This window comes from Vigna umbellata, chromosome 11 (genome assembly GCF_029865625.1).
Source record: "Vigna umbellata cultivar VRB3 chromosome 11, Vumbellata_1.0, whole genome shotgun sequence".
In the NCBI taxonomy this organism is placed as follows: domain Eukaryota; kingdom Viridiplantae; phylum Streptophyta; class Magnoliopsida; order Fabales; family Fabaceae; genus Vigna; species Vigna umbellata.
Genome location: NC_142175.1, coordinates 21,258,664 through 21,268,672, shown reverse-complemented (window position 1 = coordinate 21,268,672; position 10,009 = coordinate 21,258,664). Strand labels below are relative to the sequence as shown.

Genomic DNA, 10,009 nt, shown 5'->3' with positions numbered 1-10,009 from the left:
TCAGGTATGGTTAAATGAGAAAAAACGATCCAATTTTTTTTAAAAAAAAAAACAGAATTTAACGTCGGCCTATACACTGAACGACCTTAATATATGTATGTTGACGTCGTCCTATACACTGAACAACAATAAACCCCTTCCAGTGGCCAACCATAGAAAAGCACCGATGGGCGAGCTCCTCTGTGGCTCAATGAGGTTGACGTCGATCCCGTTAGCTATATTCGACGTCAATGTTACATCTCACCCCTTCAGTGGACGTCAAATCCTCCTTTACATCCAACTGAGCAGTGTGGATAAACATATTGCCGTGGGATAAATTCGACATCAGTTTTACGTCTCACCCCCTTTTCAATTGACGTCAAATCCTCCTTTACATCCAACTAAGCATTGTTTATTTAGTCACATATTAGACGTCGACTTCTGTATTGGCCAACGTGTTCAATAAACAGTTGATGTCAGCCTCTATAATTTGACGTTACCTTAACGTCTTCCGATATTGATAAGAATTTGTGCACTTCTAGGCACCATGAAGCTACCTATTTCAACATCAACTTCTGGCTTGTGTGGCACTAACAATGGGCCGGGTGGATGTATACGAAAGCTTTCGTTAACCACTGCTTGCAAGTAAGGAAGCTTTGAGATATCTGATTCTTTTAGTTGTTCACCTTTGCCAAGGGTTTGAATCTCTTTTCTAACTTTCTCTAGTTTTTCTGGATTATGGAGCAACTCAGCCATCGCCCATTCTATTGAGCTTGACGTTGTGTCTATCCCAGCCACAAATAAATCCTGACATCAATAAGTCAAGTCATATATAGGATAAGAGATATGTAATTTACAAGATTTAAGACATTTTTTATTAACCCGCAGAGACTATTATATAACTTACGAATGGTTGAACTTCTCACGTTGCATAAAAATAAAAATAAGAAAAATTTATGTATGTATATAAGTAAATTGAAATTAAATCTTGCAAGTTGAATTGAATTTAAATTTTATTTTTTAGATGGTATAAAAAATAATCCAAAAATAAATCTTTATATCGAACCATGATTAATGTGAAATATATATATATATATATATATATATATATATATATATATATATATATATATATATATATGTCTTAACGTGAAATTTATATATTAGAATTCTCATATTGAATAAAATTAGAAATAAGGTGAATTTATAAATTGAATTTCTAGAGTTGATTAAGGGTTAAAATTCAATATGGCTTAATTAGGTTGAGTTGATTAGTAAGATTGAAAATCTTTTATGACATTTAACTTCAAACGTACATCATGAATTTTATTAAAGCCAAAGAGTGTCAAAATAGCATTTATTGTAAAAATATACATATACTTACTACAAACAGGTGCAGAACATGGGAACGAGTCAGTTTTGAGTTCTCTTCAAGCATGAGTTCCAACACAGAATCCAACGCGTCCTTGCATGCCTTGTCTTCATTTTCTAATGCCCTTAAACGCAATCTTTCTTCTATGAGTCCATCAAAAATCGCAATTAACTTTCCAAAGTAACCATTCATTCTTCTCCGAACACCCTGTGGATCAAGCATGCGAAAGATTGGAAAAAAGTCAACAACATTAGGCCTTCCAGTTTCTTCCATGATGCCCGAAATGATGTCCTTGAACTCTTGAGACTTGTCAGAAGCGTAATGAGCTAAATCCATTGAGAAGAAAGTGTTTGATATGGAATTAAGCACAGTTGTGAAGGAAGCCTCACCAATATCCAAGGCTTCACCTTTCTCACATTTTTCCTTGACATAATTCATCAACTCTTTCACCTTACTTTGGCGAATAGCTTCTGTAGAATCAAGCTGCTTAGAATATAACACTTTGGTAACACAAGCCCTCCTAAGGATCCTCCATTCTTCTGAAGGTGGAAGCCATGCAACGGAATTTGAGTGATGGTCAAGAGCTCGAACAGCATCTGGGATTGTCCTGTTGGAAAAGATTTGATCTTTTGTTTGCAGTACTTCTCTGGCAAGATGTGGAGAGGAAATGACTATGGTGGTAATGCTACCAAGCTTGAGACTCATTATAGGACCATAAATTTGGGAAAGCTCGGCAAGTTTTCTGTGTGGCAGGTTTTGAAGCTCCAAGATGTTTCCTATGATGGGAAAAGGGTAAGGCCCTGGAGGATACACTAGTAAAAAATTGGGTTTTTACAGCGCACATTATGCCACGGTTCATCGGAAACCGCAGCATAGTGGTGCGCGGTGGCAGTTTTGTAAATAAATCGAACACATATGCCGCGGTTCAGCGCGAAACCGCGACATATACTCCAGTCAACCATCCCCTTTGACGCCACGTGTGAATAAAAAATTAAATAACAGAGTATATGCCGCGGTTGTCCAGAGAACCGCGGCATATACCCCTGCCAATTTATTGCAGGGGCTGACTGAGTCAGAGAATTTCAAAAGTTACAAGGGTATATGCCGCGGTTGCTCAGAGCAACCGCGGCATATACCGCAGTAACTTCTAGACTTCTCTGCCAGTCAGAGAATTTCAGAAGTTACAGGGGTATATGCCGCGGTTTCGCAGAGTAACCGCGGCATATACCCCTGTCATCTACTGAAATTCCCCAAAAGGCAGTTGGGGAGACAGTGTGTTCAGCACGTTACAGGGGGATAGGGCGCGGTTCTACGAGCAACCGCGACCTATTCTCCTACCTGAAATAAATTTAAAATTAATTTTAAATATTTCGAGGAATATACCGCGGTTGCCAGCTGAACCGCTGCATATAGTTTGAAAATAATTTCAAAAATGCCATTTAGGTTAATTTTTTTAATCCGTATAGGCCGCGGTTGCTTGTGAAACCGCGGCATATACCCCTTTTATACCGCGGTTAAGTAGTGAACCGCGGTAGATTCCCCAGTCAGAGTTAAAAAACAAAACGTTGGAACAGTGTCGTCTTCTTCATCGCGCAGCGCTCTGTTTTCGCGTTTCTTCTCCCTCCGAACCACCCAACATCTCAGATACCTCGTTTTTCACCGTTTAAACTCAAAATTGTTCGGTCATTTCTCATTTTTGACGATAAGAAACTCTTTTAACCGATCAAAATCGTTTTAGACGATCAATACCTCTCCGCTGCCATTTCGTTTTTTTTGCACCAAGCGTTTTCGCCGCCCCTGTTCCAGGTATTTATGCCCTTTTGCATTCTTAACATGATTTCTTCATTAGATTTTGCATAATGCTATAGTTTTGGTAATGTATGAAATTTCTATAGTTTTGGTAGTGTATGGTATAGTTTTTGCTAAAATTTTGGTAATGCATGAAATTGCTATAGTTTTGGTAATGTATGGTATGGTTTTTGCTATAGTTTTGGTAATGTGTGGTGTAGTTCTTGTATTATTTATAAACCTTAAAATATTATTCACTAAGTTTCAATGATATGTATGAAATTGCAAGTTTGATTTTTAGTAGCTTATCTTTTTATGTAATATTTAGGAATATGGATCGAAATTGGATTAATTTACCACGTATTAGTGCTGAGTACGAGAGAGGTGTAGAGGAATTTATACAATTTGCGCAACGTAATGAGGGGAGAAGTGATGATGAAGTGAAGTTTAGATGTCCTTGTGTGAACTGTTTGAATGGGAGAAAGTTGAACGCAACTCAAATTAGAGAACATCTTATCTGTGATGGTTTTCTAAGATGCTATACAACATGGATATGGCACGACGAAGAAATGCATTTTCCCGTTGACTCTCAAACTGTAAATGTTACTGATTCCACCATGGAAGAAGATCGACCGGATGAAGACAAATTGGAGGACATGATCCGCGATGTTGGAGCAGAAAATTTTGCCAAAGCTCATGTGTATGAGACGATGTCGACTGATGCGGAAACACCTTTGTATGTCGGTTCAACTAAGTTCACACGTTTGTCAGCGGTGTTAAGGCTAATGAATTTGAAGGCGAGCAATGGATGGACTGATAAGAGTTTTACAGAACTGTTGACGTTGTTGAATGAAATGTTGCCATATAGAAATACACTGCCCACTCGTAATTATGATGCGAAGAAAATTCTTTGTCCAATGGGTATGGAGTATAAAAGGATACATGCTTGTCCCAATGACTGCATTTTGTATAGGAAAGAGTTTGAATTTTTGACAAAGTGCCCAAAATGTGGCTTATCACGATACAAGTCAAAAAACAATAGTGAAGATAATGGTCAGATAGAAAAAAATGGATCTGCTTTGAAAGTAGTTTGGTACCTTCCAATAGTGCCCAGACTTAAGCGTTTGTTTGCGAATCCCAAAGATGCTAAAAAGCTTAGATGGCATGCAGATGAGAGAAAAATTGACGGGCTGCTTCGTCATCCAGCTGATTCAAAGCAATGGAAAAATATTGATCGACAATTCCCCGAATTTGGTAAAGAGTGTAGAAATCTTAGGCTTGGTTTAGCCACTGATGGAATGAACCCATTTGGTAATCTGAGTACCAATCACAGTTGTTGGCCAGTTATATTGATAATTTACAACTTATCTCCTGCATTGTGCATGAAGAGGAAGTACATGATGTTGTCTATGATGATATCTGGTCCAAAGCAGCCTGGAAATGACATAGATGTTTATCTAAGCCCACTAGTTGAAGACTTGAAGGTTTTGTGGGTTGATGGGGTTGAAATATTTGATGCATTCGCTTCAGAAACTTTTATGATGCGTGCAATGTTATTTTGCACCATTAATGACTTTCCTGCTTATGGTAATTTGTCAGGATACAGTGTCAAGGGTCATAAAGCGTGTCCTATATGTGAAGAAAACACTGCAGCTCATCAATTGAAACATGTCGGAGATTTCTAAAACGTAATCATCCATATCGAAGGTTTAAAAAAGCATTCAATGGAGATCAAGAGAGGGACGAAGCACCAAATCCACTTACTGGCCTTGAAGTTCTTGAAAAAGTTAATAAAATACATCATGTATTTGGGAAAACATCGAAGAAGTCATCTGTAACGACCCCTTGGAAGAAGAAATCAATATTCTTTGATCTTCCATATTGGTCAAAGTTAGATGTTCGACATTGCATAGATGTGATGCATGTAGAAAAGAATGTGTGTGATAGCTTGATTGGTACATTACTCAACATTCAGGGAAAGACAAAAGATGGAGTGAATGCTCGTTTGGATTTGGTTGACATGAATATCCGAGAAGAGTTGGCACCCAAGGAGATTGGTAAACGTACTTATTTGCCCCCTGCATGTTACACAATGTCTAGACAAGAGAAGATAAGTTTTTGTGTATGTTTAAAGAGTATCAAAGTACCACAAGGATACTCTTCAAATATGAAGAGTTTAGTGTCAATGCAGGACTTAAAGCTTGTTGGCATGAAGTCTCACGATTGTCACGTCTTAATGCAACAGTTGTTACCGGTGGCTATTCGTGGAATTTTGCCCAAAAATGTTAGGCAGACCATAAACAGGTTGTGTTCATTTTTCTCGTCAATATGTAGTAAAGCCATCGATCCTACAAAGTTAGATGAACTTCAAGGCGAGATTGTTATCATCTTGTGTCAACTAGAGATGTTTTTCCCTCCATCTTTTTTCGACATCATGGTACATTTACTTGTTCATTTGGTTAGAGAAATCAAGTTGCGCGGACCGGTATACTTAAGATGGATGTATCCTATTGAGCGTTATATGAAGATTTTGAAAGGGTACGTTAAAAATCCATATCGTCCTGAAGGTTCGATGATTGAAAGGTATATTGCTGAAGAAAGTATCGAGTTTTGTTCAGATTACATGACATCAACGAATCCAATAGGAGTTCCTCGCACAGCATGGTTGAATAAATTTTCTACAAGTAAAAGCATCCGAGGTGTCAATGTGGTGACAAAAGATCGCAAAGAATTGTTGCAAGCGCATCTTTATATATTGAACAACACAGATGAGGTGATCCCTTTTTTGGAAGCACACAAAGCCATTGTTAAGAATAAAAATCCAAGACAATCAGAGAAATGGCAATTGATGGAGCATAACAAAACATTTATGTCTTGGTTCAAATCCGAAATTGACAAAGAACCACATTCTTCTGAAACTTTATTGTGGCTTGCAAATGGTTTGAAGTTTGATGTCGTGTGTTGTACAGGTTATGAAGTCAATAATTGCACATTCTATACGAAGACTTTGGATGATAAAAGCACAGTACAAAATAGTGGAGTCAGTTTAGAAGCTGAGTCACTTCAATTTTCCACATCAAAAGATCAATCTCCTGTACTTGGATCAATGAGATATTATGGTATAATAGAAGAGATATGGGAGGTTGATTACACCAAGTTTTTTGTTCCATTGTTCAAGTGTAAGTGGTTTGACAATAAGAGTGGTGTGAAAATAGATGACTCGGGTATGACACTGGTTGATTTTCGCAAGGTGGGTTACCGAGACGAACCGTTTATCATGGTACATCAAGCATGTCAAGTTTTTTATGTCAAAGATCCTGCGTCTGACCATTGGTATGTTGCTCTTCAAGGCAAAAAACAAATTGAAGTTAATGAAGACAATCTGATTAATATTTATATTGCTGACAACCATTCATTTCAAACTACAACAAATTTGGATGACCAATCTGTAGTTGACGATGATGTACATGCAATTCGGTCAGTGGATGAAATGATCATACCAGATGCCTCGGTTCCTCTGTCCACGGAAGAGATTTTCACTGTGGAACAAGCATATAAGTCGTTTATCACTTGGCCTAAATTTTTGGTTAAGCCAGTTTCTGACCCCTCGGTATGAAATTCTTCTTTACACTTCTCAATTTTAAAGGTTTTTGATGTCAAAACTTATCTTATCTTTTCATGTAACAACAGACGCAGGCACAAGAGAAGATTCCTCTATTTGAGGATGACCCTCTTTCTTCATTGCATCTACTTGCTGACATCCTTGATGATAAGCCTTTGGAGGTTGAGTATCATGCTAATGTATTTGGGGTAGGCTCTGAGGTCCCAATATACCTTAATAGCCAAGATGTCCGTGAGCTTGCGTCGGGAACACAAGAGTTGAATATTTCAATTATTCAACTATGGACGATGTAAGTCTATGACCAATTATTTATATATAAAATTGATTTATATATCAAGTATCCTTATATCAAAGTTAATTTTTGATTTCAGGTATATGTCTGGGGTCAGTAATAAGTTGGGGCGTTCTGATGATTATGTATTCATTGATCCCCAATCAAGTCATGAATCAAATGATTTTGAGCAGATCAACATGAGTCTGATAAGAAGTGTTGGAAGGGGCAAGAAAATATACTTTTTGCCTTATATATCCGGGTAAGTGAACTTTGTTAACATAATAATGTTCCATATGTGATTTTAATATTTAATAGTTACGTTATTATGAATTTCAGGCGCCATTGGCAACTTCTTGTTATGTCTATGCAAGACAACTATGCTTTGTGGTTCTGCTCATTGCACAGGCCTCCTCCCACACAACTCAAACAAGCAATTGATTGGTAAGAACCTCAATGTTTGGACTTTCTTTGTTATATAAATGAATGCTAAAACCTTTTTTTATATACAGTTCTATTCCAGCAAGTATGATGATGGGTGGGAGATCAATTGTTAATAGTAGAAAGATTGCTTGGATTTCTCTCAAGGTTTGACATATGCTAAAGTCATACTTTGTTATAATTGTTTTATTTTAATGTTATTCACTAACTATTATCAACTGTGATGATATATTGTAGTGTAACAGACAAAATGGGTCATATGAGTGCGGATACTATGTAATGTATTGGATGACCCATATTGTTCGTTCTCACATCACAAGTCGCTGGGAAACGGTAATATTTAACTTTAACAAATTTTGATTTTTTCCCAAATGTTGAATTCATATACACTAATTAATATGAATTGTCTTTTGCAGAGATTCAAGACTACTACACCAGTTCCTGAGAAGTCACTATTATTCATTAGGAACGCTGCTGCGAAGTATATAATTAGATTATACAATAGCTCTTAGATTTAAACATTGCATTTGATTAGATTGAATTTTCTTAGACTTTGTAGTTTATTTGATGTTGAAATACATTTGAACATGTGTTTGTTATGTTCAAATTGAATTTGTGTACATGTTTTTATATGCAGGTCTGTTTTTGTGGTAGTGGATATCACAAAAACAGACCTGCAATTTTAAAAAACTGCAGGGGAATATGCCGCGGTTCTAACCATAATCGCGGCATATAGTGTTTCATTTTTTTTTTAAAATGAGACATATGGCCGCGGTTTTAGCACTAACCGCGGCATATACTAGAGTATATTGTCGCGGTTCAACCGCGGCATATAGTGGATAAATTGTTTTTTTTTTTAAATTGAATTTAGGCAGCGGTTACGTAGACAACCGCGGCATATTCCGCAACCTATATACCGCGGTCAGAACCGCGGCCTAAAGTCTCTGACTTACTACCGCGGCTGAATATGCCGCGGTTCGTAAACCGCGACGTATAGTGAAAAATAACCGCGGTAAAATCCCCTCGCTGCACTAGTGGTACTTTGAGGTTTTCATCGGTTTGAAGGTTGAGATGAGTACATGAATGGTTACACACAGTATGGTGATTAGAAGAAGAAGTGGAAGAAGGTACTCCATTGTTTTGCTTCTCTTGTGTGCACTGGAAAATGAGAGACTGATTCTTGAGACACTGAGAGTTATTCAAAGCTTAAATTCACCTAACAAAATATATACTGAAATACATGTGGAAACATGTCATGCTATTTGAAAAAAAAAATATTACTGTTCAGAATTCGCTTTACTTTATCATATTCATTTTTATGCAACAATTCCGTAATAAAATTAGTAGCCCTTTAGGAAAAAAAGAGTGGAAGTTTGAGGAGGATTTACTTTCAATTTAGTTTATATAAAAAGTTACTATCTTTATAAGGTTTATATAAAAATCTTATTTATTTACATAAACTTTATTCACATACGTTCATTTAACCATCAATTTCCTTTCAGACATAGAAAATCAAAATCTTAAAATTTGTATTACCTCAAAGTGCTACACAGATTCAATCCGAACATTCATCCTTTAAACATCATTTTCATAGAGTCCTTTTCAAAACCAGAGAGATGTTGTAGACAATCTTAGTCTTTCTTTTAGACAATCTTGTCTTAACATACGTTTCTAAACCTTGAGGAAGGAATAGTTGATTTTCCTCAGCAGTTTGTACAAGGACACTCTGGGGATCACTCCGCTCCCATGAGGCCTAAGCTCTAAGACATAAGGCTACCTCCTCATCCCTTAGCAGTACACTGGCCTTGTGTTTATGTCATTACTCTTTTCTCCATTTTTCTTTCTTCTTCTCAATTTTGTTTGGAGTTTATATTTGTGTAGGTTTGGAGATTGAGAGTTATTGTCATTTTGCAACCTCTAGAGTATGTAAACGTAAAACTCAAAATTTGGTGACATTTCGATGAAGTTAATCCTGAAAATTAATGTTTAAAATCTGATGTTCTGATAAGTTCTTTGTCAACATTTGTCTTTGCCATTCCCTTTATTTTCACGTACTTATTATCTTACAATGATGCCACATTAAGACTGACAATGATATCCCTTTAAAACTGACTAGTTGGGATCTTATAGCAATTGACACCTTATTTCCCATTTAGCAATGTGACAAGAAATTAAAAGACACTAGTGCAGAATTGATCTTTAACGTCACCCCATAGACGTCCGTCCACGAAAACTCCAACGTAAATAATTGACCGGTGGCATAAATGTAAATAATTGAGTGTGGAGACGTCCGTCCTGGAGGGGGACGGACGTCTATAATATAGTAGACGACAGACCCCTCTAACGGACGTTCAAAAGACTGACTGGTTGAACTACCCGGTCAGCCTCTTGAACGTCCGTCCTGGAGGGGGACGGACGTCTATATGTAGTAGACGTCCGTCCCCCTCCAGGACGGACGTTCAAGAGGCTGACAGGGTAGTGAACCAATCAGCCTCTTGAACGTCCGTCCTGGAGGGGGACGGACGTCTACTATATA

General features: G+C 37.3%; 1 pseudogene; it reads right to left on the bottom strand.

Moving 5' to 3' along the window:
- Positions 1 to 480: 480 nt before the first annotated feature.
- Positions 481 to 2,087, bottom strand: LOC148191166 (cytochrome P450 76AD1 pseudogene; annotated as a pseudogene).
- Between the last annotated feature and the right edge of the window lie 7,922 nt (positions 2,088 to 10,009).